General features: G+C 43.9%; 1 long non-coding RNA gene and 1 pseudogene across 1 annotated transcript; both read right to left on the bottom strand.

The window, feature by feature from the left end:
• Positions 1 to 7,441: 7,441 nt before the first annotated feature.
• LOC137590852 (uncharacterized) lies at positions 7,442 to 8,746 on the bottom strand. The gene is made up of 4 exons (XR_011034519.1): positions 8,512 to 8,746; positions 8,372 to 8,436; positions 8,221 to 8,291; positions 7,442 to 8,134 (listed from the first exon to the last, which is right to left on the bottom strand). It is a non-coding gene; the product is annotated as an uncharacterized lncRNA (long non-coding RNA).
• Positions 8,747 to 11,404: 2,658 nt separating this feature from the next.
• On the bottom strand, positions 11,405 to 13,529 carry LOC137590982 (uncharacterized; annotated as a pseudogene).
• Positions 13,530 to 15,854: the final 2,325 nt, after the last annotated feature.

Below are 15,854 nucleotides of genomic sequence, written 5' to 3'. Positions count from 1 at the left end.
ACCTCCATCGAGCTGTTCCACCCACTTCCCCTGCTCAATTGCTAGCAGCTCGTGTTAGCAGCTCATGCTAGCAGCTCGTGTTAGCAGCTCATGCTAGCAGCTCGTGTTAGCAGTTCATGCTAGCAGTAGTTCATGCTAGTTGCTTGCCAGACTGTAATAGCCCCCCATGACAGACTGTAACAGTCCCACCATGACAGACCTGTAACAGCCCCCTATGACGGGCCTGTAATAGCCCCCAATGACGGACTGTAACAGCCCCAATGCCAAACCTGTAACCAGCCTTCCATGACGGACTTGTTACAGCCCCCCATGACAGACCTGTTACAGCTCCCAATGACGAACTGTAACAGCCCCCATGATAGGATGTAACAGCCTCTGATGACGGACTGTAACAGCCCCCCCATGACGGGTCTGCAACAGTCCTCCATGAAGGACCTGTAACAGCCCCCCATGACAGACCTTTGTGGTGGGGGTTTCGTTTTTCTTAAGGACAGGAGACAGTGTAAAATACAAGATATTTATTTGTCAATTCAAATCATGTATAGGTTGAGTAGCAGTACAATAATATCATCAATAGGTTGAGTATGAGTCCAATAACCTCATCGATGATATTTGACAGACAGACAGGTTCAACAAACAGACAAGTTCAACAAATACTTATCTAAGCATGATGAGAGCTTTGGGGACGATGAAAAAGTCCTCCGGTGTGTTGTTGCAGAGTACTCTGGGTAGATGAAAACTTCAAATACAAACTAAAATAATGAATCACATCTCTTTTTATACCCTAAAGGTGTGACTAGGGGGAGGTATTAACCTCGGCCCATCTGCTTTCAACCAGTTCTTTGTGGGCTTTCAGTTGGTACGTCATGACCTCCAGACGTTACCAAAAATATCAAGTCGACAGTTTCACAAAACTATTTGATGACATAACATAATCAGTCACGTGACCCCTGTGAGGATCTGCTGCAGACATTCTCTGGATGACCCTGTGCAGAAACATTCTAATTTCAGGTACAGTGTCTGAAATGATCTGGCTAGCTGCTTCTGTCAGTGTCTAACTTCTTCAAGGATACCCACAGTCATGCAAGCATTTCCAAATATGGTCTAACAGGAATTATTTTCATGCAGCGTCTTCATGACCTCGAGACATCCTGGGGCCACCTTCACAAGCGCTGAATAATATGACACACACAACAATCCAGATCTTTGGTTCACTTAGATGATATTGTTTTACCATATTATTTTATTGTATTAAAAACTTTCCACCACACCTGTAACAGCCCCCCATGACAAACCTGTAACAGCCATCCATTACGGACTGTAACAGCCCCCAATGTCGAGTGCTGCTACTGTTAGGTCAAAGCGATAATGTATTGTAATTGTTAGTGTCCGTGTGTTCGTTTGTCCTTCCATTCGTATGCCTACCAAATATCTTTGCAACCATTGCAGATATAAAGATGAAATAAAAAGCACAATACTCAGGCGGCAAAGGGGATGAAAATGAGATGACCTTGACAAAAGTAGGTCAAGGTCAAATTTCAACTTTTTTACACAAGAACTGGATAAGATAGAAAGACGAGGGAGAAGGCCAGTGAGAGTAAGATCTACCTATGCTAGTGCATAGGTAGATCAAAGCACTAGCTTTGATCTACCTATGCACTAGCATGGATCTATGGTCAAAGCTAGTGCATAGCTTTGACCTACCCTGAAAGGTCTAAGCTATGCACTTGTCAGGTACTACGTTCAGGGTACCCTGACCTACCCTTCGCGGGATGTTGCAGTCTCTGGCTGCCTTGGTTCTTGTTACATCCCACTTCAAAGCGGTGATGTATTGTAATTGTCAGCGTTCATGTGTTCGTCCGTCCGTTTGTTAGTTTGTCCACCAAATATCTTTGCAACCGTTGTAGATAGAAAGATGAAACAAAAAGCACATTACTCAGGCAACAAAGGGGATGAAAATAAGATGATGACCTTCACTCTAACAAGACTAGGTGAAGGTCAAATTTCCAACTTTTGCACAGTCAGGAACTGGATAAGACAGAAAGACGAGGGAGAAGGCCAGAGGCCTGTACCATAAAGCTGGATTACGGCTTAGCAAGATAACTTCAGGTTTAACCCTGGCTTTTCGGTACCATAAAGGTGGCTGACTTTCTATGAGGCTATGTTGTCGCAGTAACCTATGCTGAACATGCAATTTCCTCCGGGATTAATAAAGTATCTATCTATCTATCTATCTATCTATCTATCTATCTATCTATCTATCTATCCATCCATCCATCCATCCATCCATCCATCCATCCATCCATCCATCCATCCATCCATCCATCCATCCATCCATCCATCCATCCATCCATCCATCCATCCATCCATCCATCCATCCATCCATCCATCCATCTATCCATCTATCTATCTGAACACCTAACCTGCTCTGGAGTAGGATAAGTTCAGGATAAGAGCTCAGCAGGTATACCAGCCCCACCTACTGACCAATCAGAGCTCAGCGGGTATAACAGCCCCACCTACTGACCAATCAGTTCTCTTGGAAAATGGGCTGTCCGTTTTATGAGAACCCGGTGGATCTTGGTGCACAGCTTGTGTGAAGAGCGCTCAGGCAGAGAGAATATTTAGAGATCGCTGTAATCCATTCCAATTGCCTGAACAATCACTGTACGAAAGGTACAGGTTTTGGGGAGAGGGGTTACATTACATCTGTCAGCTGCTGGAGCCTTACATGAGTAATGTAACACACCGCAACCACGCGCTGACAGTCCCGCAGACAGTGCATTGCACTGAGGTTCTTTGCCACAGTTAATATATTTCTTAGTGATGTTCGTAATTATTATGATGTCCTTAAATCCCTCGTTGGATGGGTTACAAGCAAGCCACAGATAAAATGCCATTAATCAATTATTTGTTTAAGTAAATAATGGATTGATTCATTCATTCATAGGTACTTTTATGTATTCAGTTGGCGATGCCTAAAACCTCGGGAAGAGGTTGTGTTGCTTTTTGCCTGGATTATTGATTTGTATTGCTCGTATTTATTAATTATTATTGTTTGCTCCTCCGTTGTGAAATATGCGGCACGGGCCGGTTTGTTGCATGTTTGCGATTGGTCGCATGCAGCAACCTCCGCTCTTTTTATGTAAGCGTGCACAGATGTAGACTGGACATGCCTGAATTGAATTAGTGAGTTGATAGCCGGCTTTATAGTACCGAAAATCCAGAGGGCGGATGTCTCGGTAAGTGAAGCCAGATAAGTAAGAGGAAGCCCAGCTAGGTTCTTCAAGCTTTATGGTACAAACCTCTGGTCAGGGACTTGTTGTATTCTGTGACAGCTATGTGACTGACACTCGTTTATGTGGGTGTTTGTGTGCGTTACAGGGGCCTGTACATATTAACATATATATGCATGTGTTTGTTCAAACTAGAGTGTGCTCTTAATTTCCCTTCGGGGATTACTAAAGTATACTAGGGTAAGGTTAGAGTTTAGTTTAGGGTTGATTAGAAGTCAGATTATGGTTAGTTAGAGGTTAGATTAGGGTTAGTTAGAGGTTAGGTTAGGGTTGGTTAGAGCAGACCAGTGTACGACCATAGATCAAAGCTTGTTCTTTGATCTATGAAAGAAGGTAAGAGTGCTAGCTTTGATCTTTGACCAATACAAGTAGGTCAGGGTAAAAGTTTGAATTCAGGGGTGTTGCGGGATGTTGCAGTGTTTGACTGCCTTAGTTCTAGTAGTTGTTGTGATTGATTTCATTCGTCAGTCAGGCAGTCAGTCATTTTCCAAACCCGCTTCATCTGCCAGTGTACCGTGGTGATTTTATTTGTGTGATTGTTAAATTATTGTTGTTGTTGTTAATGTAGCCGCAAGAGGACACGAGCCAGTGTCTTATTGTGCCGGTCCCAAGCCCTGATAAATACAGAGGGTTGCGTCAGGAAGGGCATCCGGCGTAAAACTTTTGCCAAATCAAAGATGCGAATCAAACCTATGACTTCCATACCGGATCGGTCGGGGCCCGGGTTAACAACGACCGCCATTGGCGCTGTTGACCTACAGGGCGCCGGTGGAAATTGGATTACTGTTGGTCGAAGGAGGAGAGAAGGAAAAGTGCGTTCGCTCGAAGAAAGAGAAGAGGAGCGCCAAGAGCGTAGGACTAAGAGTAGGGGCGTTGAATGTTGGAACTATGATAGGAAAAGGTAGAGAGTTGGTTGACATGATGCAGAGGAGGAAGGTAGACATACTGTGAGTGCAGGAGACCAGGTGGAAAGGTAGCATGGCTAGAAGTTTAGGAGCAGGGTTCAAGTTGTTCTATCATGGTGTAGATGGGAAGAGAAATGGAGTAGGAGTTATCTTGAAGGAGGAGTTTATTAGGAATGTCCTGGAGATAAAAAGAGTGTCGGATAGAGTGATGAGTCTGAAGCTAGAAATAGAAGGTGTGATGTTCAACGTTGTTAGTGGGTATGCTCCACAGGTAGGATGTGAGCTGGAGGAGAAGGAGAAATTCTGGTCGGACTTTGATGAAGTGATGCAGAGCATGCCTAGAAGTGAGAGTGTTGTCATTGGAGCAGACTTCAATGGACATGTTGGTGCAGGTAACAGAGGTGATGAGGAGGTGATGGGCAGGTTTGGTATCCAGGAGAGGAACGCAGAAGGACAGATGGTACTTGACTTTGCAAAAAGGATGGAAATGGCTGTAGTGAATACTTTCTTCCAGAAGAGGCACGAACATAGAGTGACCTATAAGAGTGGTGGTAGGAGCACACAGGTAGACTATATCTTGTGTAGACGGTGTAACCTGAAAGAGATCAGTGACTGCAAAGTAGTGGTAGGTGAGAGTGTAGCCAAACAGCATAGGATGGTGGTGTGTAGGATGACTCTGGTGGTGAGGAAGATGAAGAGGACAAAGACAGAGCAGAAGACGAAATGGTGGAAGCTGAAAAAGGAAGAGTGTTGCATGACTTTTAGGAAGGAGTTAAGACAGGCTCTGGGTGGCAAGGAGGTGCTCCCAGATGACTGGACAACTACAGCTAATGTGATCAGGGAGACAGGTAGGAGAGTACTTGGTGTGTCATCTGGAAGGAAAGTAGATAAGGAGACTTGGTGGTGGAAGGAGGAGGTACAGGAGTGTATACAGAGAAAGAGGTTAGCTAAGAGGAAGTGGGACACTGAGAGGACTGAGGAGAGTAGACAGGAGTACAGGGAGATGCAGCGTAAGGTGAAGGTAGAGATAGCAAAGGCCAAACAAGAAGCTTATGATGACTTGTATGCTAGGTTGGACAGTAAGGAGGGAGAGACTGATCTATACAGGTTGGCAAGACAGAGAGACAGAGATGGGAAGGATGTGCAGCAGGTTAGTGTGATTAAGGATAGGGATGGAAGCCTATTGACAGGTGCCAGTAGTGTGATGGGAAGATGGAAAGAGTACTTTGAAGAGTTGATGAACGTGGAAAAGGAGAGAGAACAAAGACTAGAAGAGGTGACTGTTGTGGACCAGGAAGTACCAAAGATTAGTCAGGATGAAGTGAGGAGGGCATTGAAGAGGATGAAGAGTGGAAAGGCAGTTGGTCCTGATGATATACCTGTAGAGGTATGGAAGTGTCTAGGAGAGGTGGCAGTAGAGTTTCTGACTGGGTTGTTCAACAAGATCTTAGATAGTGAGAAGATGCCTGAGGAATGGAGGAGAAGTGTGCTGATGCCGATTTTTAAGAACAAGGGAGATGTGCAGAGTTGTGGCAACTACAGAGGAATAAAGCTGATGAGCCATACAATGAAGTTATGGGAAAGAGTAGTGGAAGCTAGACAGAAATGAACATTTGTGAGCAGCAGTATGGTTTCATGCCAAAAAAAGAGTACTACAGATGCAGTATTTGCTTTGAGGATGTTGATAGAGAAGTATAGAGAAGGCCAAACGGAACTACATTGTGTTTTTGTAGATCTGGAGAAAGCTTATGACAGGGTGCCCAGAGAGGAACTGTGGTATTGTATGAGGAAGTCTGGAGTGGCAGAGAAGTGTGTTAGAGCAGTGCAGGACATGTATGAGGACTGTAAGACAGTGGTGAGGTGTGCTGTAGGTGTGACAGAGGACTTCAAGGTGGAGGTGGGACTGCATCAGGGATCAGCTCTGAGCCCCTTCTTGTTCGCTATGGTGATGGACAGGCTGACAGACGAGGTTAGACAGGAATCTCCATGCACTATGATATTTGCAGATGACATTGTGATTTGTAGTGAGAGCAGGGAACAGGTGGAGGAGAAGCTAGAGAGGTGGAGGTTTGTCCTGGAAAGGAGAGGAATGAAGGTTAGCCGCAGTAAGACAGAGTACATGTGTGTGAATGAGAGGGACCCAAGTGGAAGAGTGAGGTTACAGGGAGAAGAGATCAAGAAGGTGAAGGATTTTAAGTACTTATGGTCAACAGTCCAGAGCAATGGAGAGTGTGGAAAAGAGGTGAAGAAGCATGTCCAGGCAGGATGGAACGGGTGGAGGAAAGTGTCAGGTGTGATGTGTGATAGAAGAGTTTCAGCTAAAATGAAAGGTGTACAAAACTGTGGTGCGACCAGCGATGTTGTTTGGTCTAGAGACAGTGTCACTTAATAAAAGACAGGAGACAGAGCTGGAGGTAGCAGATATGAAGATGCTGAGGTTCTCTCTGGGAGTGACCAGGAAGGATAGGATCAAGAATGAGTACATCAGAGGGACACTACATGTTAGAGGTCTTGGAGATAAAGTCAGAGAGACCAGACTGAGATGGTTTGGACATGTCCAGAGGAGAGATAGTGAATATATTGGTAGAAGGATGCTGAGTTTTGAACTGCCAGGCAGGAGGCCTAGAGGAAGACCAAAGAGGAGGTTTATGGATGTAGTGAAAGAGGACATGAAGGTAGTTGGTGTGAGAGAAGAGGATTCAAAGGACAGGGCGAGATGGAGGCAATTGATTCGCTGTGGCGACCCCTGAAGGGAAAAGCCGAAAGGAAAAGAATAAGAAGTTTAATTATTGTTGTTGTTATTACTATGGTTGTTGTTCTCCTTTTGGCCTTTCCCTTCAAGGGGTCGCCACAGCGAATCAATTGCCTTCATCTAACCCTGTCTCCTACATCCTCTTCTCTCACACCAACTACCCTCATATCCTCTTTCACTACATCCATAAACCTCCGCTTTGGTCTTCCTCCAGGCACCCTGCCTGGCAGTTCAAAACTCGGCATCCTTCTACCAATACATTTGTGGCAAGGCGAGCGGTGTGAAGCCCTTGCTGACAACACCACCTGGGGGCTTTCATCCCAGGATATGAACAAAATTTACAAATAACCAGGCTTCAATTTGGTCCAAGGCACACAGTTCGAGAAAATTCCACAGGACGAGAGTGTGATTTCCATTTATAAAAAGACTTTTATTAAACAATTATTTTAAAATGAGAACAGACTAAATTAATACTAACGAATATGATTATAAGGAGTGTTATGAGGAATTACCAAAAAAAGGGACAGGGCTGGGGCTTACCACGACAGCGGTAACAAAAAGGGGAGAGATTAAAAAAACACTACACTGCACCCCTGACACAGCAAACCAAAAAAACGTGAATAAGGAACCACCACCAGGGGAACCGCTGCCGCTCTGGGCCCTCAGCACCTGTCAAAGAAAAAGAACACAATTAGAAACACAAAATCAAGGCAACCCTCACACACTATAACCAATGTCAGTAAACCCAAAATAAACTGTTCTAACACACAAATTATCCAAAAAGAGATATATATACTAAAAAATAAATCAAATATAACCCACCAAACGTATCAATAATAATTCAACGAAAGAAATAACAAATGAATAAACTCAAGAAATTGGGAAAGAGTCTGCCCCTCTAATTAAAACCACTCTCCAGAGGTAGTGGCTCAGAGTCTATGAGAGGGTCGGGACGACCTCTCTTGGCTCACGTTGAGGACTTTGGTGAATGCCGTATTATACGGCTTTGACCACCGTTAATGGAGCCTAGCCCGATATGGGCCGAATCAGCGCCGAATTACGGTGATTGAAGTCTCTAGACGAGCCAAACCCCAGAGCAGACACAGACGTAGGAGAAAGAAGTATGAAGAACGAAGAACCAAAACAGCAGCGAGGCTCACAGCGGCAATGACAGCCCCGCACTGCAAAAAAAAAACAAATTAACCTAATCAAAATATGGATATAGGAGGTTACAAAATAATAAAAGTTACAAATAAACATTTCCTACCGAAGAGCAGGATCGAGGTATCACACGCGGCAGGAGGAGGAAGCCCGAAGCCCAGACCACACCAGCGATGGCTGGGAGAGAACCACAATCCATCACACACCACAGACCATCAGCAGCTTGATATAAAAAGGCAGACAACTACGCGCCCTACCCTCAGGAAGCGCACCGCGCGCACACCGGCCCAAGGGAGAAAGCCCAGCTCCCGGTAACACCACACTGCCGGACGGAGCAAACCGGAGTAAACACAGGGCCCATACACGGAATAAAATCGAGCAGAGCAAGCATGCCTACCTTTGTTTAACACCCAATCGGCTGACCGCGAGATGCTGCCACGCACGGCTGTCGGCTCCGTAAAGGAGGGAGAGGAAGTGGAAAGGACGGAGAAGGGTCCGACCAGGTCTACTTACAGGAGCCACTCCCTGATTGTCTGCCACACTGCCCCTCACAGTGGGGAGTGTAGCGCTATCCTGCCACATCTTCACTATCTCTCCTCTGGACATGTCCAAACCATCTCAGTCTGGCCTCTCTGACTTTATCTCCAAAACCTCTAACATGTTCTGTCCCTCTGATGTACTCATTCCTGATCCTGCACTGTAAAAAATTGACTGTAGAATTTACAGTAAATACCTGGCAAAAAAGTTGCCAGTAAAGTATTGTAAAATAGCAGTTTATTACTGTAAAACCTTTTACAACATATTACTGTAAATGTTTTACACGTTTTTGCTGTATATAAATTACAGTAATTTACGGTTTTGTTTTTTAGAAAACAGCAATTCAATGTAATCTGGTTTATAGTTTTTTCTTGTATTCGTCTAAAATACAGTAGTTACCTGGCAACTAGAGTTGCCAGTAAATACCTGTAAATAATTAACAATACAATATGTTGTCGTAAAATGTTTTTAATTTTGGTTTTTACATTAGCTGCTTTGCAAATTATGCATTTTGAGAAATGTGAATGAAACAAAAAATAAAACAGTGTCAGACCTGCTACAAAATAAAACTTTTATTAAAACTCAATGCATGTTAAACAATACATGTTAAGCCTAGAAAACCTGAGGTAACTTATTTTTCTTAACAGCTCCTAAAATCAGAGCCTGCATAGGCTCCATTCAGATCACATGTGACTGTCCAGCATTGGTCAAGCAAGCTATAGAGTCAATGAATGGGGTATGATATGCAAAAGGTGCATGGAACATGACGAACAATTCACAGAAACAATGAAACAATGTTTTCACGCAATGTGAGAGAACAGTCCTTTTCTTTTGGACTAAGGAGAAAGCCATTCAAAGTCCATGAGTTGCCGAAGCAGAGATGAGACATGAGGATTGACTGCTTTGTTCTTCTTCTACATCACCTTCCCACTTCTTTGGCTGACCAGCTTTGTGCAGTCCAGGCACTTAGGCAAGATGAATTAGAAAATAGCTCTGCCACGCAATGACTAAACGATGTAGAGACATGACAGTTAAAAAGGTAGTTTGTATTTCTTGTGTAGCCCAGTTGAGAAAAACGAGAGGTTTAATCTAAAGGAGCCCTTAATTTCTTAATATAGTATTTAAGGTCCTAAGGTATTCATTTTAATATTGAAAAGACTGATTTAAACAGAGATTACGGAGGGTGGTCGAATGTGGTATGAGTGGATGCTGGGGATTGGTTGTGAAGGTGTTCCGTTCCGTGCCACCTGCGGGCATTGGCTGGGGGGGCGGAGGAGATGGCGGGAAAAGAAAGGAGGAGGAGGAAGGAGAAAAAAAAAGAAGAGAGATGGATTGTGGGAAAAAGACAGAGAGTGGACGAACTACTACTCCTAACGTTGAGATAACAGTTACTTTTGCGGTGGGCAAGTAGCTCATTGTTTTATGGAAACGGTAACAGTGAGAGGAGTAAACACAGGGTCCCGGTGTGTCAGCATGGATCAGCGGAGCGAGAGGTGGACTGGCCGGACGACCCTCGCATCTACGAGACGTCAGTTTGGAGGAGGTTTTCGCGGAGAGACTGTTTCCCTTCACGGTGGCCGTTGGACACGTTTGGCGCAAGTACAGTACAGTATGGAGAGTTGATGCTGCAGCGTCTACGAGGAGCTGTGAGTTGTTCGGTAACTGTCGGATGCTACTGAGGACCGCGTCATCACCACACGGAGCGACACACAGGCCTGCAGCGTGGGTGGGGTGTGTGTGTGTACGGTGTGTGTGTGTGTGTGTGTGTGTGTGTGTGTGTGTGTGTGTGTGTGTGTGTGTGTGTGTGTGTGTGTGTGTGTGTGTGTGTGTGTGTGTGTGTGTGTGTGTGTGTGTGTGTGTGGGCCCACAAAGTGTGTTAAAGGTGTAAAGTTATTTTTTCAAGTCCATTTCAATGCCATTATACAATTTATGGGTTGATAATATCATTCCTTTGATTGAGATAAAACAGATTGTGTTCAATCTTTAAGGTTTTAAAGCCTTGGGTCATATACTGGGCATTTCATCGTATCTTTGCATGTCATTTAATATTTTATTTTATTACGTTCCATAAGGGAGTTTTCTTTTAAATTTTAAAACAAAAAACCAAATATCATTTCAGTAGAGAGATTCCTTTAAATTTAACAGCTGTTGTCTGGGTCAGTCATTTCATTATTATTCGAACTCAACCCACCCCATGGCTACATGGGGCGCTACACTTGTAACAAGACTGTACGTTAACAACTCAATAACTTTACATTATTGTGACTGGGTGAAGACAGTTGGCTCGTATTACAGTTGATGGATTTTTAAAAAAGCTCTTATCAAAAAGACTACCGGTAGTTATTGCAATATGCAACACTAATTACCAATAATTGAAAGAAATATGTTATCTAAAAAATCTTGGTAATCTTGACAAAACTGGACTTAGACATGTTGAACATTTGTTTCATACTTTTCTAGTATGTCCAGTGGTGTAATGGTGTCTGGGTTGGTGGGTATACTATTGGGTAGATGGGTAGATCACTAAGGAGAAAGCAGGTATGATTTCAATGGCTTTTTGGCTGATAGGTTGTAAACTGTTAACTGATGTAAAAAGAGGAGGGTATGCTCCATAAACTGGTGTATACTACACCACTGATCATGTCCCTGGCTTGAGAGGGGTCCATTGACTGTCAGTGCTGGCAAGTCAAAATAATATCTTGTCCAGTAGTCATGATAGTCTACTGAACAAGTACTCTATGACAAGCACCGAGTTACCTTTGAATGAATTCCAGTGTGTATGCGGATTTCTCCTCGCACACCAGATTAAAGTTGTAGTAAATTGAAAACAGTGTCGCCAGTCCTGCCACAAAGTTGGGGTATGGAGGCACAACCACCTGACCCTCGATGCTCAGCATCCACTGTGAGCACTTCACCTAAATATAAACAAACATATGTTTTATATGTTAGTTTTTCCCCCGTTGCTTTCCACACAGGCATATCCACATTAAACTGTTACATTAATGTGTCCTACTATGGTCTTGGTCTTTGCAATGCTTTACGACATTTAAATTCCTTGTATGTATTGATATGCTTGGCCAATAAAGCTGACTGATAAAACACAAAGTCGCCTCCATGACAGCAGTCAATGTTTCAGATATGGATGTTGCTGCTAAAACGTGGATATTTCACACACACACACACACACACACACACACACACACACACACACACACACACACACACACACACACACACACACACACACACATCTTCCACCCAGCAGCACAGAAGATCTATACAATCAGCACAGCTTCAAGGTGGGCACCCAATATTAGTGTTACCAATTCAGTTTATGACCAAATTTGAAACATGGGCCCAACCTTCCCTTCTGCTCCTGGGTTGTGGTGTTGAACACCAGACAGAAAAGTGTTTCTGCAGAAAATTGTCACAGTAAGTGGACCTTTGGTTTTTTGGATTGAAAATGTCCCTTCATTTTTATCCATTTGTCATATTTAATGTATGGATTCTTGACCGAAAAACCTCACATAGGTCACAGTAATCTTGACCTCTGACCGCCAAATCTAATCAGTTCATACATTAGTTTGAATGGATATTTGCACCAAGACATTCCCTCCCAGAGTTCTGGAGATATGATATCCAGCCGTGACTGTCACCACTAGGGAGGCATAAAATATACTGTACAGTATACCTAAGACAATTAGTCTTGGAGAGTCAGGAAGGAGCAGTGTTCTTTTGATGTCAGCTTCTGTTGCCAACACCTAGAAACAGAGAAAAATAAAACTGACAATCAACTTCTCCCAGTTTCACTGCTGAGTATATCATCATACCAATACAATGACAATACAATACAACTTATTAGCTTTCCTCTACAATTAACAGAAGGAGCAGGTTTTGAAAAAAGGACTGTAGAAGTTTCTTTCAGAGAGACTTTTTAGTTTTATACTTATGAGTCCATTCCACAGCCTATAGAGCTTCAAAGTTTGCAAGTACAAGTATCTGTACTTCTACTTGAATAAAGAACAAAGAACATTTCACACTTACATCTGCCTGCAAAATGAGTCCATCAGGGTTCTCTCTGAAGTGCGCCATAAGCAGGAGGATCACACATGGGCATGGATCACACTTGTCTTCATTTTGGTACTTGACCAGGATGCGCTCCCTCTCATCTGGATTAGGCCCTGCTGGCTTCTGCTCAAAATACTTGAGGATCAGCTTCCCTTTGTCTTCTATGGCATGCTCCATTTTATTCAGTATGTCAATGTCAGTGAGCAATTGGAAATGGCTGTACAGCTCTTTTGGTGTGAAAACATATGGCCACTCATACTTTAGCTCAGTGATCGAAAGGGGTGGGCAGGCATTGATAGTCTTTCTTTGTAAGTAGTAGGTTGCTTTCATTAACTGAGTCAAATGTCCTCTCTCTGCACCAGATGGCCCATCGGTGCCATAGAGGTTTTTCATTTCTCTCTGTTTATCTTTGAGACGTTCCTTAGTTTCGTCCACGGGTCAGTCAGGCTGCCATCTCACACAGCCATATTGGTCTGCTGGTCCTATAGCTATATCAGGTGATTTTTAGACCTTTCTCGACTTCCTTCACCTAGAGAGAATGCTTCCACGATTCACATGTTCTACCCGTGTTTTTAACTGAGTCACAAGGCATCAAAAGCCGCTGCCAATTACAGTGTCATCTCTCATGACATCGGCAAAGCTTTTGGGATGCTGCTTTACAATCATCCTGGCCACTGTCAAGCACTGAGACTTCGATGGATTTAATTCAGTCAGTCTCATTTCATCAACAATTGTTCTTACAATTTCCCTGCGGTCTTTAGCAGAGGGATGTGTCTCTTGAGTGATGGCAGTTCTGATACCAGTAGGCATTCTGTTCCAAGGAACACTGAAGTTTTCAGGCCAGGCACTTAAATTCACTGTTATTCCGGAGCTATCATAGCTCGAGTCACTTGGAGAGGTCGAGTGGTATTGAGAAGAAAAAGGATCCTGTGTGCTGGTACTATGAATACCCAAATCAGGGAACTCAGCAGCTTGCTGCCTTCCCACAACAAAGTACACAAGGTCGCCACGATGGATCAAAATCAATCTGATCTCACCCACGTGAAGGCCCTCATCATCTCGTCCTAAAACAACATATGCATTCCTTTTTTCTACTTTGTCCCTTTGACACTGACAGCACAGGTTGCTACAGTGGTGTCATGTGTGAAGTTAAATGGTGCAGTTGCTACCTTGATTCACTCAAAAGAGTTATCAACATAGAAATCAGTTGCTTTTTCTACCTGGATGACAGGAGGGAAAAAATTCCCAGCACCTAAGTATGCTTGGAGGAGCTGGTGCCGCTCTGCAAGAGTAGCACAAAGGTTTTTAAAGTTGTGTAGTTTCCTGGCACACTGTTTAAAAAATGTATGCTTACTTTCGAATCTCAACGTCCAAAGACATATCCGAGACATGGTGGAAGACCAGGCTGGCAAACATGAAAGTAACAAAGCTGGTTGAACACAGAGTCAAATTTTTTGCCACACACTGTATCTGTATTGCCTACTCTTAGTTCATGTACATGCTGCTGATATTACTGTTTTGTTCTCTTTGACCCAGTGGACAGTGGACTCAACTGAAATGTTCCTCTGTCTATATCACAAAACCTACAAAAATGGGTGCTCTTGCTGAAGTTTTCCACAAAGCCACCAATACTGTGAGAGCCGAGATTATGTCCAGTTGTAGCACATACAGAGCCTTTGATGACTTGACCATTATTCAAAACAATGCCACTGTCCTCCAGCTGCTTCAGATCTTTTATCAGCGGACTGAAGACCATTTCCTGTCCGAAAGACTTGAAGTCTTGTTCTTGGCAGAGAAGAACAAGCTGTATATGATCGATGTTTGCTCTGTTGTAGGGCAAAACATCACCAAGCGTCAGATAAACTGCCAGTACCTTATGTTTTTTTTGACCTGATCCTAACGGATTGACTACCTCAAAAGAATCTTGATAGAGAATCAAGGCTAAAGATGAGGTTTCTGTTTTATGCAAGACATTATTAGTCATATTCTGTCCATCCCATACATCCATCAATCAATCAATCAATCAAGTTTTATTTATATAGCGCTTAATCATGACAGCAGACATTTCAAAGCGCTTTAACAGACAGAGAAACCCAACTGAACCCTCCAGAGCAAGCATAAGCGACAGTGGCGGGGAAAAACTCCCTCGATGAGGAAGAAACTCCGGGCAGGACCCAGACTCTTTTGGGCGGCCATCCGCCTAGACCGGTTGGGTGGAAAAGAAATCAAAGGAAGATAAGAACAGCATCAGAGAGAGAGAGACAGAGAGAGAGTGACAGATAGGCCAGATAGAGACAGTATCAATATGGTTAAGGTTGCTAAAGTCAAGGCACAATTACAGCTGTGTGGATGACTGTATGGCGGCACGGAGGAAGAAAGGAAGCAGGACCCCAGCCGATGGATAGTTGAGGGGTGGTACTGGTGGGCTTGGAGGATAAGGTCCACAGCACATGGAGAGATGGGGGTGATACTGGTGGGCTCGGAGGTGCAGGTCCACAGAGGAAGGTCCACGGCGGCTGGGCGGATGAGGGGTGGAACAGTAAGATGACACCAAGGAAGAGAGGCAGCAGGACCCCAGTCGATGATTAGGTGAGTGGTGATACTGTTGTTTGGGAGGTGTAGGTCCACAGCAGATGGTCCATAGCGGATGGGTGGATGAGGGGTGGAACAGTATGGTGGCGTGGAGGAAAAAGGAAGCCGGACCCCAGCCGATAATTAGGATAGGGGTGGTACTGGTGGGATGGGAAGAGCAGGTCCATAGCAGATGGGCGGATGAGGGGTGAACCTGAGAAAAACCTGTGAGAACATAGAGCACAGAGACTCCAGGGAAGAAGTTTAGTTAGTACGGTGTGATTGGAGACTTGGAGAGTGAGATCATCTTCCAACACATTACGGGAGGAGAGGCGTGAATGGGACTTTTCATACTGTCTTCTGAAAGCCTCACATTCGAAGAGAGAATAGTTTCTTTTATCGGCACATACTGTGCAAAGCAAACCAACCCAAACTAATTTAGCCTGAAGCTTCAAGTAAAACAAAGACAAGTTCTTTAAAAAGAGGTCATCATCCACAATATCATCAAGTTCTGTGTCTGACTGTTCATCATACTCGGTGAGAGAGGTGGTGGGCTGACTCAGA

Source organism: Antennarius striatus, chromosome 23 (assembly GCF_040054535.1).
Source record: "Antennarius striatus isolate MH-2024 chromosome 23, ASM4005453v1, whole genome shotgun sequence".
Classification (NCBI taxonomy): domain Eukaryota; kingdom Metazoa; phylum Chordata; class Actinopteri; order Lophiiformes; family Antennariidae; genus Antennarius; species Antennarius striatus.
The sequence above is the reverse complement of the archived record's forward strand: the minus strand, read 5'-3'. Positions and strand labels throughout refer to the sequence as shown.